The sequence below is a fragment of the Notothenia rossii genome (assembly GCF_949606895.1).
Source record: "Notothenia rossii genome assembly, chromosome: 1".
Lineage (NCBI taxonomy): Eukaryota > Metazoa > Chordata > Actinopteri > Perciformes > Nototheniidae > Notothenia > Notothenia rossii.
This window is the reverse complement of record NC_136912.1, coordinates 20,005,860-20,022,922: the sequence shown is the minus strand read 5'-3', so window position 1 is coordinate 20,022,922 and position 17,063 is coordinate 20,005,860.

The window sequence follows — 17,063 nt, the reverse complement described above, 5'->3', positions numbered from 1 at the left end:
CTCTCAGTTCTTCAGGGACTGGTCTGCTTTCTGTCAGAACTAAACATGGAGAAGCAGCGTTTAGTTATTATGCTCCAAACATCTGGCACTAACTACCAGAAACCTGCAGGTCCTGCAACTCATACTCTTAAATCCAGGCTGGAGACTCATCGTATTATCTTTGTTTTATAATAACTGTTCTTAAAAGCAATTTCATAATGTGTTTCAGCTGCACTATTTCTTAATGTCTTTCCTTTTTGTTAAGCACTTTGAATTGCCTGGTGTTGAAAGGGTCTGTATAAATAAACCTGCCTTGCCTGGGCAAGCTGGCAGGCTTTGATTCATTTCATCATGTCTCAATCATGTCACTCTATATTTAGTTGTGTTACATCAGTTGGGACATCTTCTTTCACATAAAGTCTCATCAGTTAATTCCAAATGAATCATTTTCTTTCCTCCAGATTTTTTTTGGAGTCTTCTCTAGATTTGTACATTTTCATGATTCCTTGAATTTTGCTCTGACAGGCCTTTAAAGACCTTGTAAAGACAGGTGTGCGGCTTTCCAATTCATGCCCAATGAAAGATGTGTAACAGACGGACACAAATCAAGGTGAAGAGGGATAATTAACATAAATAGGAGGTACCTTTTTGACTGTTTCAATTGGTTTAGTTGTATGGGGGAGATGGGTAGCACAAGGTGAACCTGCAGTTGCCCACTGCTAATCCAGCATTGGTTATCAGGATATATATTAAACATTCTCAAGGTTTACAAAGCAGTATCGTAAAACCAAACATTCCAACCATCTTTGAGTGCTAATATAGGTCTGGGCTCATATTTAGACTTTCATACTACAAAAACTAAAACGTTGACTTTAATTAAATGTATTATGTCAACAGATTTCACATAACTTTACTAGGTTAGTTGAAAGCAACAATGTTAAGTTTTAATAAAAAAGATTAGGTTCAACTTAATAGTATTGCTTTTAACTAACCTAATACAGTTGTGTTACATTTGTTTACATAATACATTTAACTAAAGCCAACGGTTCAGTTTTTTCCGTGCACTCCCCTTAACTGCACGTCTCGTAAACCGACTGTAATTGCAGTCTGAACCACAGTAAATTGTTGATCCAGCTAAAGGTCAACATAACGTTGACATCAGAACACAGGAACAAATGTGTGGAACCAATCTTCAATAAATTCCAAACGTATTGACAACCTGTTACAGACATAAGTGAACATTCAGGCCCGAGTCGTCTGTGCAAGCTCAGCACAGCCCCCTTTGAACCATAATCCCCCAAAACACTCACTCACACAGCACAAGGCCTCAGTGGGCAGTATCACAACCACACACAATGTTAGGATTCACTTCAAAAACAACAAAGACACGAAAGAAAGAATATGCACATGTGCGGAGAAGAATACTCTTTCATAAAACCAAATTAAAGGACATGAAACAATTATGTCCCGACATATGGATGCCAGATTTGTAGCAGATTTCCAAATAATACAGATAACACGTCCTGTTTTCTAGAAAGGAAGGAGGGATGGGAGGGGAATAACAATGTGAGGAACTGCTGGTGACAGGCAGCCGCAGTAATGAGTCATCAGGTGGAACGCACACTAAATGCTTAACAAATGTTTTTTTATTCAGATTTTCTGCCAAAGCAAACGTGTAATAAAACTACACTAACACTGCTCTCAAATGCATTAGCATACAAATTAAATATCCCACTTTTGAGGGAAAGTTAATTGTAGACCAGACAGGGAGAAAGCATGTGATATTTGTTCTTGAGTGGAAAGCAGTGGAAATTGCAGACTTGCGTTAGAGTCCTGTTTTACAAAAGTAATTTTCTTGCAACGTTTATAATCATGAATGGTGGCAGTGTCATGTTTCAAATGTGTCCTGCAGGAATCATAGCATTCTACTGTCTAGGTCTGTCTTAACTGTGGTTTTTGTTTTGAGTAGAGAAACATGTAGAAAATCTCGTGCTGCAAATAGATCAAATATGTAATAATGATGTTGTTCACTTTGATCCCATTATTAGGAACGTATTTTTCTTCCATAACCAAGATGTACGCTATGTAGCTGGTGATTGCTTTTTATATTCAAAATGTGAGCAATGTGAAATAGATAGTGATGATATTTTTGAGAATTATCGCCTGAATCTGCAGCTCCTCTCTGTTGTTGTGATTGAGCTCTGAAAACCCACTGTGCACTACAAGCTCAGCACCAAGCAGCACACAGACACAGATGCAGACTTGCTGTTGGATAAAGTGGAGCATTAAGCAGCTAAAGAGACAGATATTTTCCTCAGGAGTTTTAAAGACAATAAAAAAGCGCTAAATAAAAGTTATGTCATTGTAGTTCTTCAACAAAAAGCTTTTAGTGATTTAAGTGACCAGCAGCAATTAAGAGTTCATCTCATTTATAGTGTATATATGTACAGTATGCATCTAACGCTTGAACTTTTACATTTAGCTTAAAGTGGATCTATCATGGTATATTTGAATAATATAGTGTAGGACCATACCTATATAAGGCATATTTATACTTTTTATTTTTCAAAATACCAAACAGATCATGCATTTTAGCCATTCCTCATTTCGCTCAATTTAACACTGTCTTTTCATGGGCTGATTCTGTGAGAACAGCACCATCTACAGGCCTGGCATATGTACTACAGCGTCTCCAGCGCTTTAGAATGGCAATGTCCGTGGCTGTCTCCTCCTGATTGGTGGAGTTGGCCCAATAGCCGTAGCGCCACTTCTGTGACGTCATAGAAGTGTTCAAATCTGGATCAGTCTGCATCAGATCCGTTGCAGCCCCTTTTTAAGAGATTTGGGTATGGAGGAAAATAGAGAGGGTTGTGTTTTCTGACACTTGGTGAGTTCCCTGGAACACCGGGGACACATATTCATGTATAAAAGACGTACAAAAGTGCATTTTGCATGATAGGTCACCTTTAAACAATGCAACAAAACAAATGAATATTGCATTAAACATGACTCAAATGAATGATAATGTTCCTGTATGTGTAAAATAAGTGACCCTTCGCAAGTTCTCCTATTAACTCATGAAAATATATACTGGCCAACAAAAAAACTAAAACACTGATCGGAGCTTTACCATTTATCCTGTGGATCACACATGTACTGATTTACTGTAAGAGTTGATGCTTTGAGACATCCTGTCCAGGTTTAAACCTTCCTCCACGTTGTGCACTATATTATGTAAAAGCCACACACATACACAAAGGCTTCTCATATCGGTAAGTTCTTCTCTATTCGCTGTCCAAGTAATTACACAACATTGAGTTTTTAAAGAAATTCAGCCACTTTATCTTCCAGAATGTATTGCTCTATAACTTTTGTGCTAAAGTACGTTTCACAGCTAGGCTTCGAAAGAAAAACAACTTTAACAGAGCGAGGCGGGATACCAATCTAATAGCACCCAATAACCAGAACAAAGCCTGTAATAGCTCCAGGTAACACCAAAGGCGTGGATTGAGGACTCAGCTATCCAAGTGTGTTTGCCTTTTGGGTTCGCTGGTTTAACTTTATATCACTTCAGAGGGGGAGCTCTGGGGCAAAGTGAGCCAGTGGGTAGAAATATGAAGGATCAGGGAAAGACACTGTATGAAAGGGATATTTATTTCAAAGCAAACATGATATACACGAACCAAATCAAGTGTGTTTTTTTACTGTATAATGTTCTATGGACAGGAACTTGTAAATTAAGATTTTTTTTTTGTAATTTAAGGGAGGGCAATGTCATGCTGTGTAATAAGCTACATCTTTATCCTGTTAAAGTTTATTAATTTGGCCCCAGCTTTCATCCCGAATTTATAGGCCTTCAACATGGCCAAATCCCAGAGGTAGGGCTTGTTGTACAGGGCTCACCCACTGTTAGCTATGTAAACAGCTGTACAACACACACACACACACACACACACACACACACACATGCACACGCACGCACGCATGCACGCACGCACACACACACACACACACACACACACACACACACACACACACACACACACACACACACACACACACACACACACACACACACACACACACACACACACACACATGCTGCAGAGAAAAGAAACAGTCAATCCATAGACACTCAGAGGAAAATAAATATTAAGTTTGACATATTTATACAGTATGTTATAAAAGGAAGAGTGTTAGTTGTAGTCAAATGTGTCATTTAAGCCAAATCGTACCCTTTTTTGTTCACAATCAATGGCAAATGTGGTTTAGCTGAAAAAAAAAAAAGATATTTCTGTGTATTTAAAAAAAATTAAAAAGGTCAGCTTTTCTTTAGCTTTCAATCAAATGAATCATGCCTTTCCTTGATAAAAAAAAAACGTTGGTCTTTGGTATAGATGCCTGTATATATATTTTTCGATATTTTATCGTAAAAAGTATTTTGCATTAAGTACAACTTTTAACTTGTTTTATTAGGTATTGTTTATTTGACAGTTCATTGGTGAGTATTTTTGACAAGGAAAGGTTAACTTAAGTTAACATTTCAAAACTGTATTTTTAGGCTACAAATGTTTGTTTCCATTACTCAGCAGAAATGTCTATTTGTCACATACTCACGACACATTATTGATCGCTCATATCTTCAGTGAAATGAAGGGTGGTGTACTTTTGAGGATGTGCAATTAAATATTTACTCAAATAAAAGCAAATCAGTGAGGGACTAGAATCAAAAATTATTATTTTGTTCTGCTGTAGGTTTTACATGTCTCATTGCCTCCCAACATCCTCCAGAAACGTACAAAAACATACATACATACAGACACACACACACACACACACACACACACACACACACACACACACACACACACACACACACACACACACACACACACACACACACACACACACACACACACACACACACACACACACACACACACACACACACACACACACACACACACACACACACACACACACAGTGAATGGACATGTTTTGACAGGTGGTCATCACTGGTTTACACTATAATAGCAGCCTGCTGAAGTTCCTCCGGGGAACGGAAGAAGAGACGGAAAGAGAACATATGTGTGTGTGTGTTTGTGTTATGTATATAACCAAATGACAGACAACATGAGCAAACACACACACACACACACACACACACACACACACACACACACACACACACACACACACACACACACACACACACACACACACACACACACACACACACACACACACACACACACACACACACACACACACACACACACCCACACACACACACAGACACACACCACACACACACACACACACATGGAATAAGTAAAGAGAGTTATTAGGGAAGAGGGAGGCTTATTTCAGTCACAATGCATCCAGTTGTCACCGAGCCTCGAGACCGAAAGCCTTTTTATTCTCTTTCAGTTTCATAAACCACCTTCGTATGTTTGCACAGCACATCTGGTGGACAGATGTCTATCTCTCCTCCATCTCTAATATTCTCTCCCTCTGTACTTTTCCCTCCCTTAAGGCAGGCCTGGTGTTAATCCCTCTCTCCTCCACCTGGTGCAGACCACCCACACACTGAGCGGTGCAGCGGCAGCCCACCAGCAGAGAGCAAGGTTGTGTGTGTGTTTATGTCTGTGTGTGTGTGTGTGTGTGTTACACAGCATCATGCCCACAAATGGAGAACTATACTTATGGCGGTAATGTTTCCCAAATTTCAGCTGACGGGAAATAAGCCCGTGAAACCATAAAAAAAGAAAATAACAATTTACTAAAAAATAGCTTAACGGGAAGTAATTACAAAACCACTTAAATTGTAAACAAATGCCTCTTTAGTAATAAATAAATGTTTAAGAAGGATGTTGCATAAACTCTTGCACAAATAGTAAGGTAGGTTTATTTGTATAACACATTTTAGGCCCCTTAAAGTTATATAAACAAGCATTGATACAGTAAAGAGAAAACAAATATATATAATATATAAACATTTGAAATAAACTAGATATAAATGATTGCATAGGTGCAGATTTTTAAAGAAAAATGACATGTTTAAATGACCTTGGTAAAAGCAGTGTAAAAAAAAGAACTCAGGGTTGTGGTAGACCTCAGATGTTTTGGAAGTTTATTCTAGATCTACGAGGCATACAAATAAAAACTGTTTCCGCACGCTCGATTCTGACCCTTGAGACAATAAGCAACCCTCTGCCAGATAATCTCAGAGCTCCGAGTGGCTTTCCCGAAGCAACACATCAGACATGTATTCTTGCCTCGAGCCATTCAGAGCTTTGAAGGTCAGTATAATATTTTGAAGTAAATCCTTTGATGCATTGGGAGTCAGTGAAATGCTTTGAGAACTGGGTGATGTGATACTTCCTTGGTGTTAGTGGGAACTCCAGCTGCAGCGTTCTAAATAAGTTGCAGTTGTCGGGTTATTTTAGTTTTTTACATAGACTTGTAAAGACACTGTTGCTCTTCTTCCAGAGAAAGCTGAAACAGACCAGGCTCAAACAGGAACTGCTAGGAAAATTCTACCGTTCAATTACTAGAGCACCCTGACGAGCTTCATCACTGTGTGGTACGCCAGCTGCAAAGATCTGAAAAAGGTGGTGAAGGTGGTGAAGGTGGTGAAGGTGGTGAAGGTGGTGAAGCGCTTCGTCAGGACGGAGCCTCGACAGCATTTACACCACTGTGGAAGAAGGCCAGCAGCATTATCACAGACGCCACACACACTCCCTGTTTAAAACGCAAACAGTTCAGGACTTCACACACAAACAGACTGAAGTACGGGTCCCTCCCTAGAGCTGTGGCAACACTCTTATCCTTCCCCCTCTCAGAACACAGTATAATAACTGTGAACATACACATACAAAAGTACACCCTACAGAGTCTGCAACCAAAAATATTAAAAGGTAATTTTTTTAGGAATTGAAGGAGATTTTTTTGAAATCTTTTTTATTAACAACCACTTATAATTACATTTTGTAGTTTCTTAAATTTGTAATGAAGTACATTAACATTTGATTTAATCTAATTAGTGCCTTCTTATTGCTGCTACTACTGCTTTTACTTATTTGTGCCTATTTCTTTTACTGCATTGACAGAAACGTAAGCAATTTCGTTATACCTTAGTATGATGACATGTCTTGTAAATGGACAAAAAGAAAAGAACAGGTTTTTTAAGTCAGTCAACTTTATTGTCAATCTTTCAGTTTGTGATGTACAGACAGAGAGATCGAAATACCGTTTCCCACAATCCCGAATACAAAAACAAATATATATAAAAGTATGTATGCAAATATGTATATAATATACACAATCAAAACACACATTTATGCACACATTTAGACCTAAATAAAAGCACAACAATCAATATATACAAAATAACAGTCACTTCAATATCTTTGAGAATGTAGTATGAGTCAGTTTGAGTCCAGCTATATTTCTGAATTAGTAGCGTGCCAATTTTTTAATTCCTGATATTGTGAGTTTTTAAATATAGGTCAGAGTCCAGAACTATAACAAGATTTCTCCCATAGTCAGATATTTCGAACAATAGTGGTGCAAGATGAGCACCAACACATGTTCTTATTTGCCAGCCAATGCACTTAAAATAAATTCCTAATGCAGACCTAGTAGATATGTGTTATTAAATATTGACTTGAGTACATTTCAGATTGTTCACAAAATGTCGTCTGAACACGGCCCACAGAGCAGAGTTTTTGGCAGATAATATCTGTTAGATGTTTGCAAGATCAGACTGTCCCCGTCTCAAGTCCTAATCAAAGAATGATGTCACCATATCATGTGCAACAGGTGATCTGAAATAAACCTTCAAAAAAAAGAGTTCTGTACAAAATATCATGAATTCTCTCTTACCCGTCTGTGATAGCACATACATATAATACTCTAACTCTTGTTAGTCAGCTTATGATAGTAACAAATATCGATGCGTTCACTGCTCTGAATCTTTTATACATTGAACAAAAAGCACAAGAACACAAAACAGACCTGGAAGTTGCACATTTAAAACGTATTCTCTGTCGCCATCTAGAGGTGATCAGACCACAACACGAATACAATAATTTCTTCACAGAAGACAGTATGTGTGTGTGTGTGACAACTATTGCCCTTAGATATTATTAGGTAACCGTAGCAATTACAAGAGCCCTGCATTTAACAGTAATGCTCAGTTTTCATTGGAACTGTTTAAGAGAGCTGTTAAGTAAACTGTTTATGTTGGAGGATGCAGTTTCCTTTGTTTTGCTGCTGAAACATATTGAATTATACTGATGGGTGTTTTTACTTGATTTAGACTTAGGTGGTGGACTACCTAAGGTTATAGCTGTTCCAGTGATCGACAGATGAGACTGTAGCTGACACTGAACGCACTGAGCTTCAGAACTTTGTATTTTGCTATGTTGGACTTTGCAATCCCTTCAAATGTGTTACTGGAAAAAGGGCTGTGTGCTACATCAAAGTAGATTTTGAAATTCAGGCCTTGACTCCAGTTAGTCAGACCCGCTAGTGGAAAACCGAAGGAAACAGATCAGGTCAACAAAGATATGTCCCCCCTTTGAGTTGGCAAAAAAAAATCATATGTGCTTTTTAAACAACTAAAATTGCCATTGCACAACATACCTGGACATTAAAGCTGTGTGAAGGGATCTGCTATATTGAGATCTTTTCATTAATGTTTTTGTAACATTTTTACAAAAAATATATGGTAATTATGAAATAGCGAGCTGCATCACAAAACCAGCCAAAAACATTTACTGTATCGTATGTTGCCCCTTTTTTTACTGCTTGAGCATGGTGGCACAGTTTGTTATGTTGGGTTAGAGCAGTGGTTCTCAACTGGTCAGGCCTCGGGACCCACTTTTTCCTTTTTCAATCAATCGCGACCTGACATTTTGAACCACTCAAATCTATCCAACAAAAAATCGTGCTTTAAAATATACGCTTTTCAGCATATATTATTAAAGTGAAGTACAGTGCATATATCCCTTCACAGAACTGAAGAATGCTTTTAAATAAGGTTTGATGAGATGATGGAATCAAAGCTGAACTGTATAACATAAAAAGGCACACATGCTGCCCCCAGGAGATTTTTAGAAATACTAACTACGCATTCTGGTACACTCTGAGATGAAAATAAATAAATCTATTGCTACCCGACATATTAATAATATTTTATGCCATTGTTTGTTTTTCACTTTGTTCTGACAGCTGAACTTTCTGCTCCTCACAGAGAGAAGAGAAAAGAGTAGATAGTCTGTGTGAATTACTTTCAATTGTGGGTAAGGGTATAGCTCCCATTGTTCTGTGACCTGTCAATCATCAAACCGGGGGTCATATTTGACAAAACCGTTGTTACATACAGTTAAGGCATTTCCTGTTTCACTCCGTCACGGAGGGGTAGGGTCGAGGGGGTGATTTGGGATTGAGCCTTATTCTCCGTGGGGACTTCCGGCAACAATCTTGATTCTGAAAAAACATCAGCAAATATATTTTATTGAGAAGATGATCACTACTTGAAAGAAGTTTTCAAAAGCGTTTATGGTCGGTACTTCCAGTCCAACGCCACCTGCATGCACAGCGTTAGAAAATCGGGCCTTCAAAATAAAAGTTTGCCTTTTTCCCAAAAAACACATTTTTCTTTTTCAATTTTTTTTTCTTCACTCACACATCTGCGACCCACTCGAAACAGGTCCGCGACCAACTTTTGGGTCGCGACCCGCCAGTTGAGAACCACTGGGTTAGAGTATGCTCTAGACCTGATCTTGATGAAAAGTATCTTGATATAACCAATATTATCAAGCAATAAATAAATAAACATGTACACTACCAGACTATCATGGTTTTAGAAACACAGTGTGAAAGTAACAGGTTGTTTAACCCTTCCTTGTGTTGTGTTCGAAAGCTGTTACCGTTCATGGTATTCGTGGGTCAATTTTGACCCACGATTTATTTCAGTCCAAAATACTCAAAAATAAAAATGTGTCTAAAGTCAAAGGTGAATCTTTATTGGGCCAAATTTGACCCCGAGTCACCCACAGCAATGCTGCTGGGTCTTCCCAGACCCGAACTCCAAATCATACACTTTTATTTTAGAGACCTTCAGACTTGGCTAAAATCTGTTTGGTAGTGTTTATATAGCTGTTGTGGAGGATATCATGAAGCCTTTTCCTTTAAAAAAAAAACTAGAGCGTAGTTATTATATTATTTTAACTTGAAACGGGTCACAGGAGACCCGAACACAACATAAGGGTTAAGTTGTAATAAAGATAAATGTGGGATATTTAGGTGGACCCTAAATATCAATCAATGGCAATCTTACTGATAGATGCAGTTAGGTATCATTTCTCTAGGCACTGTTTTGTGCATTGGTTTATGTTATTTTCAAGTTTGATAAATGTACAAATGTTTTCCAACCTCCACACCCTTATATAGAAAAACACCCACACTATACTGTAACAATAAAATCATGTCCAGAGCAAGTGAGCTCCAAACAGGAAGTCATATATTTTGAATAAGCGATGAATAGTGAGGGAGAAAGTGGAAAAGTGATGCAGAGTTTCCTATTGTTGCAGGACGGGGGTGGACAACAGGGCCGAGTCCCTCCGCCATGCTGTGAACACACCAGCGGAATTTGGACGGCGACAGTGCTGATGATGAGAAATATGAGAGAGGAAGACACAATACACTGTTGTTCCACAGTGTCATCCTGACCCCAGGGCCACCACACACTAACACACACACACACACACACACACACACACACACACACACACACACACACACACACACACACACACACACACACACACACACACACACACACACACACACACACACACACACATATAAACAAATACACAGTGGTCCACATCTGCACAAAAAACCTGAAACACACACACACACACACACACACACACACACACACACACACACACACACGCGCGCGCGCACACACATACGCACGCACACACGCATACTATTGTCAGTGCTCATCTCTTATGGAAATATTTGCAGTTGTGTTGCCAAAAGTGGAAGTGGATGTGAGTGGGCTGTTTGAAAAGATGTAGTGCACGTGTAAAGTGTTGCACGTAATCAAGCACAGGGGATGATGCTTCAGAGCCAAGAGTCCCACTGAGTGGAATGAGTCGGACTCTGTCATCATTTGTTGACACCGTCATCTTTTACAGTATGCCTTCTACGACCATCAGAGGAAGAATTGGCTGATGCTAAAATTGCCTTTCTTTTAATGGTGACATTTCACACAGCACACATCACTATCTGCAGTAAATCATTTGAACAGTTTGCTTGTTGTACAACCTAAATGGAGAGAGCCTTCAGTCAACACTGCATTTGTTTCTCTTATTGTGTCTAAAATATTATTATTGCTGGTATATGGGGACTGGAGGTGTGACAAAACTAGAAAATATGGGTGTCGGAAATAAAACAAGATATACGACGAGAATGTAACTATTGGGGTTCAATTACAATTATTAATTAGTTTATTAATTTATGTTCAATGGGGTTGCATTTACTGTCAGACACGTTAGATTTAATTTGCTGTGTCCTAAAAATACTTGATATGTTTTTCCTCTAAGAATCCATTAAATACACAAGTTGGCATCTCCAGTTGCATCTCAGCCTTCTCCCAAACTTCTAAACCTAACACAGACGTCTATTTACGCCTTGGACAACATTTTAGAAGTCTTCTTCTGCAGACAGCATGTGGAAAATATTTTTTGCAACCAAATGACTTTACTCATGGGTCAAATATTTACCTCATGGGTCAAATATTTACCTCACTCTCAGTCATTTATCTTCACTGGCCATCAGCGTCCCTATAAATCATTTATTACATATATTAGGGTTTTTATGTTTTTTTTTTGTAGCCATATAAACATAGCAATGTGCTGTTTGCACTGCAGCAAGGTGGTGGTGGTGCAATAAAACATAATTTCAGCTTTTTATATATATTTTTTCGCTTGTAGTTCCTCATAAAGACATGGTGCCGTGTTGCTTTGCTGGCTCCTGTTCAACTTCTGACGTTGGGCGTTCAGTATGTGTGCAATCAAGGAAACTATTGATTGAGCCTATTATGCTCTGATTAGCCCACCGGCCGCGCTCCCCCCCCCAGCTGAGAGTCTATTCTGATACAATAAAGGAGCCCTTTCCCTCCTTCTGTATCCCACCTTCCTTTGTGTTTCCTTTATAAACTTCTTATCTTTGATTTTCTTCCAATTCCCTCCATCCTCTCTCAACCAAACGACCAAAGCTTCAAATGGATAGGGGTCTGTGATTTATTTTTAAAAATGTATATAAGAGGAGGAGGAGTGAGGGTACTCTCACACGTTCGCCTGGCCCTCCTCCCCATATTCCCCTCCCCTCTGCTCTGCCAAGCCAGGAAGTGTGCACAGGAAACAGCTGTCCCCCACGTCCGCCCGCTAGACCCAGGCCAGGTGCATCCTGGGAACGGAGCGATGTGTGACCGTCGACATGTGACTGACACCATTCGAGGTGCCGTTACAGAGATCAGGATAACCATCAACTTGAATACAATGAGGAATACGATAATCAGGAAGAGATTTCAAGACAATTTGTGATCAGCTGAATATGAAGTGGGGAATTTCAAATTATAGCTTCTTCTCAAATTGTACACATCAAAATTAGATTTGACTCATCATTAGCCCACTACTGGCACAGCACCCCATCATCTAAAACGTGTGGCAGTATAGTGTGGCATTGTGGGTAATTTAGGCACCAGATTTGAAAATGAAAAAGAGTTAAAATTAAAAAAAAAAATCCAACATGTTATAGGAGTAAATGTTAAATAAATGAAGAAATCTCTTATTTATTATATTTGAGCGTATGTGGATTGTTCTTTATTGGTCACTTTTATTTTGAAAACACATTAGGCTAGATAAGAAATGAATGGTTCCCAAAATGGGTATTTTTTTGCTCATGTTTGTGGTGTAATAATATTGCTGCTACACTGCAATGCTTTTAACACTCAAATAATCTTGTATTTATTTGAGCAGATTTTTCATCATAAACTAACTTTTCTTTCAATCTTTTCATTTACAAAGACCCTGATCTACAGTACGATAGAGGGCTTACAAATTTTTTAAAAAATAATTCTGTTTGATTTTGCTTATAGTCTCAATAATATTGCATCAGACTCTTTTTGCCACCTTCAAGTTTTGTTGAACAAAGCGATGATGATGATGATGATGATGATGAGGATCAGTGGGTAAGATCAGTGTAAACACGTCCTAATGCACTTTTGATCTACATCTCCGAAACTCAAACTCGTCTTCTGTTAAAATAAATGGAGTGGACACATCTGTCACAGCAGAGCAGAGAGCGTATGTCCCGGCCAGCGCTCGCAGCATTGTTTGTCACTTTCTCCATGAAGTGCACAGTGAATATTGCCTCAAACAATTAGGTTCCAGAGATCCCTATCGCCCGGCACACAATAGTGTTTACATGAGGTGGAGGAAACGTGGCCATGGAGCCCAATTTGGGGAGTGTGTATGTTTTCTTGGGCATCGGCATGTGTGTGTAATGTCCTCACAATGTGTTTATACTAGAGATCTATGACTAAGTTCACACTGTAGTGTGTGAGTATGGTTCAACTTAAACTCCAGTTTTCCCCATCTTTAATGCAGGTTTGAAAGAAATGACATCTTTGATAATGATACGTTCCATAAGTATAAATTCTTGCTTACTATCTAGGTTTGGTATGACCAGCAGCTAATGGAGGAAGTTAGCTAAATTGAGAAGCATTTTGTTGTGTCACTCGCATGTTGATAAGGCTGATATCCTTCTTCTACCGCATCACCCCGTAACAAAAAGGTAGATGAAGGGATGCCTTTATAAAAGGGATGTTAAAAAGAACATGTTGATAAGCAGAAGTTAGTGCAATAAGCTTGGAAATAAATATAAGCTAAATGTTCCTTATCCAAGTTACCATAATGAATGAAAGCTACATCCTTATAAGAACCTGCCATCTGCCCCCTACCTGCTCTTAATGGGCTCATCTGACTGGAACGTACCACCTGCCCAGGAAGTATGAGTCAACAGAGAGCAAGCATCACATCACAGTATCTTTGGGCACACATACACACCAATGATTGAACCAAATGTAAAATAATTTCATTATTTTCAGACAGTTACCTATCTTACTTTATCTGAACAGTACCCGTAAAGGAAAAATAATGCAAACCTATTTCTACTCTCCAAGAGATGGACATGAATATGGAATATTAATAATTAGGAAACAAAGACGTACATGTTTTCCATTGAAGACAAGTATGACTTTTTGGGCATTGATTCATTCAATAGAGGCATATTGAAGATGGAAAACACGCTAATACGATTGATAAAACTGTCCATTAGCCAGCCTTTTAGTCGTAATTTGACAATACATTTCCACAGTTTATTCAAAAGATGCATTTATACCAACTCATGCTTGTATGGTGGAGCATGCAGTTACTATGAATGAGGAAGGTAAATACAAGTTGATGGTGCAATACAGCTAATAATTTACAATAGCTTCCTTTTTTTGGCTCTTCTGCTCCGTTTCCCTCTAAAATCCGCTCCGTCATGGTCTGCTATTGCTCAATTGTGTAGCTTTTGTGTCAGAGTTCTTAACATTCAGCTGCATACTCAACACTTATAAATGCAGCTTCCAGGCTTACATCATGCTAATGCTAAGATGCTTTTATCATTGAATGTCCTCTTCACTTTGGTTGCTGTACTACATTTTAACAGCTGGAACTTTCTTTAGATAGACAATAGGCCACAAGCTTTTCATTTTCCACTCGAAACCACGCATGCTTACTGGCCCAGAAAGAAGACCAATGGTAATACTGCAGGTGCAGAAACAACATTGAGAAATACAGCCAACAAAAGAGAGACAGAACCTTTACATTTACTTTTACTGAAGTCTCTAAGATATTTTAACAAATAGCCTGACCCTGACTTTCACGCTTGCACACACACAGGTCTCCCATCGATACTGCATATATTGAGCTGGGTATTTTGAGTCAGGCGGAAGGAGGGTGTGACGACCGGCCTCTGAGATTAAAACAATCCTCTCTTGATTTCTTACTCACTCAAGGGAAAAGCGAAAGCTGTCTGTTATCGTTTGTTTCTATTATTATTCCCTGTTTACAGTTTGGGTGTTCCCATGAGCCGTAAAGGAAAGAGTCAATGATTTGTCTTCTGGGTCTTTTCTTGTTTGAGGGAGCAACCCAGAAAACCGTGACTATCACAGTGATCCGGCTTTAGCAGGAAAACTTAACTCAAACTCAAAATATACAGTAAGTTCTCATTTTTTATTTTGGATAATTGTGAAAAATACATTTATTTTTAATCTTTGTCAAGCACCTGATAAAACATATTTATCCCACATTAGTTTTATCCCTATTTCAACTATTGTAAGGACACCCTGTCCTCACTGTGCAGCTCCTTCAGCGACAGGCTGCTGCACCCCCGCTGTCTCACGGAGAGATACCACAGGTCCTTCCTTCCTGCAGCGGTCAGATTCTACAACCAGCACAGCCCCTAGTAGACCCCCCCTCCCCTACACACACCACAACACAGACTATAACACCCCTTGTTGCTAAATACAAATCAACTATGTGCAATATGTGCTATATGTGCAATATATATATATGCCGTTTATAACTGTGTAATTTATACCTGGCTGCTAAATCCTTAGAACCGTTACAAGGTGTGTTTTTTTCATTTTGTATTTTGTATATTTTGTAAGTTGTGTAACTTGCTGCTGTTAAATACCAATCAACTATGTGCAATATGTGCTATATGTGCAATATATACCTTATTATATACATATGCCATTAATAACTGTAATATATACCTGGCTGCTAAATCCTAAGAACTGTTACAGGATTTGTATTTTGAAAAGTATTTGTTTTACTTTTATTTATTTTTTATTATATTTTGTATTATATTACTTAGTACTTTTTTTAACGTAACATTAAGCTGTCTGTGGCTCTTTCCTGCTATAACGATGCAAATGTCCCCTCTGTGGGACTAATAAAGGTATTCTGATTCATAATACAACAGTGCACAGATAATAATAATACTCACTTTTCATTCAATTAAAGTATTTCTTTTTTAAAGCTATTATTCTTTTGACTTGTAAATGATCTTTCTCCCAAATTCTTTAAATGTCATTTAGAAATCTTCATAAGTCATTTTTTTAAGTTTCAAGGCTTTTATTGTCATGTGTGCACAGTGCATACAGTGTAGTTATGACAACGCAAATCTTAGGTCACAGGCTCCTCCAACAGTGCAACGCAATAAACAAGATACAATAGTAAAAGTAAATAAAATAGAATATAATAGAAACAGAATATGATAGAAACTGTGCAGAATAGTCTGTATACAGCAATTGGAATATTGATATATATGATATATGTGAGTTGCAAACGGATGAATGTTATGTATGCTCTTTCAAAAGTTCATTGTTAATCACTGGGACATTTCCATTCAAAGCAATTCAAAATCTATATTTATGAATGTGGTGCAAAACAACAATAGAGAGTATTTAAATACAAGTGTTTTTTGTAAATGTTTACATGGAAGTTAATCTAACAAATATTGGAAACAAAACAGTAAAAGGCCCATTTCACTTTCCCTATATGTTATGATGTCCTTATGCTTTTTATTAGTCTCCCTAGCAGCAATGATAGTCCAAATGAAACCTAAACAATCGCTGACAAAAAGCCAAAAGGGATTTAAAAGCTTTTTAATATTTTAGTCACATCTTGAATGAACCCAAAAGCCACAGGAAAAAGATAAACACATTTAAAAACTGTCAAAACTATAATGACAATACAGCTATGCGACAATATTGATTGAGGAGTATATAAAGCACGGAAAAAGTGAATCCCAAAGGATTTCGCTCGGTCCCTTGTGTAGCTTTTTATGTTACAGGCAAATTCATGTCATCCCAGCGGTACCACTGCACAGTTATTCTGGCACACAGAGAGCGATCAACTGGAACCACAGCTGCCCGACGCAAAAGAGT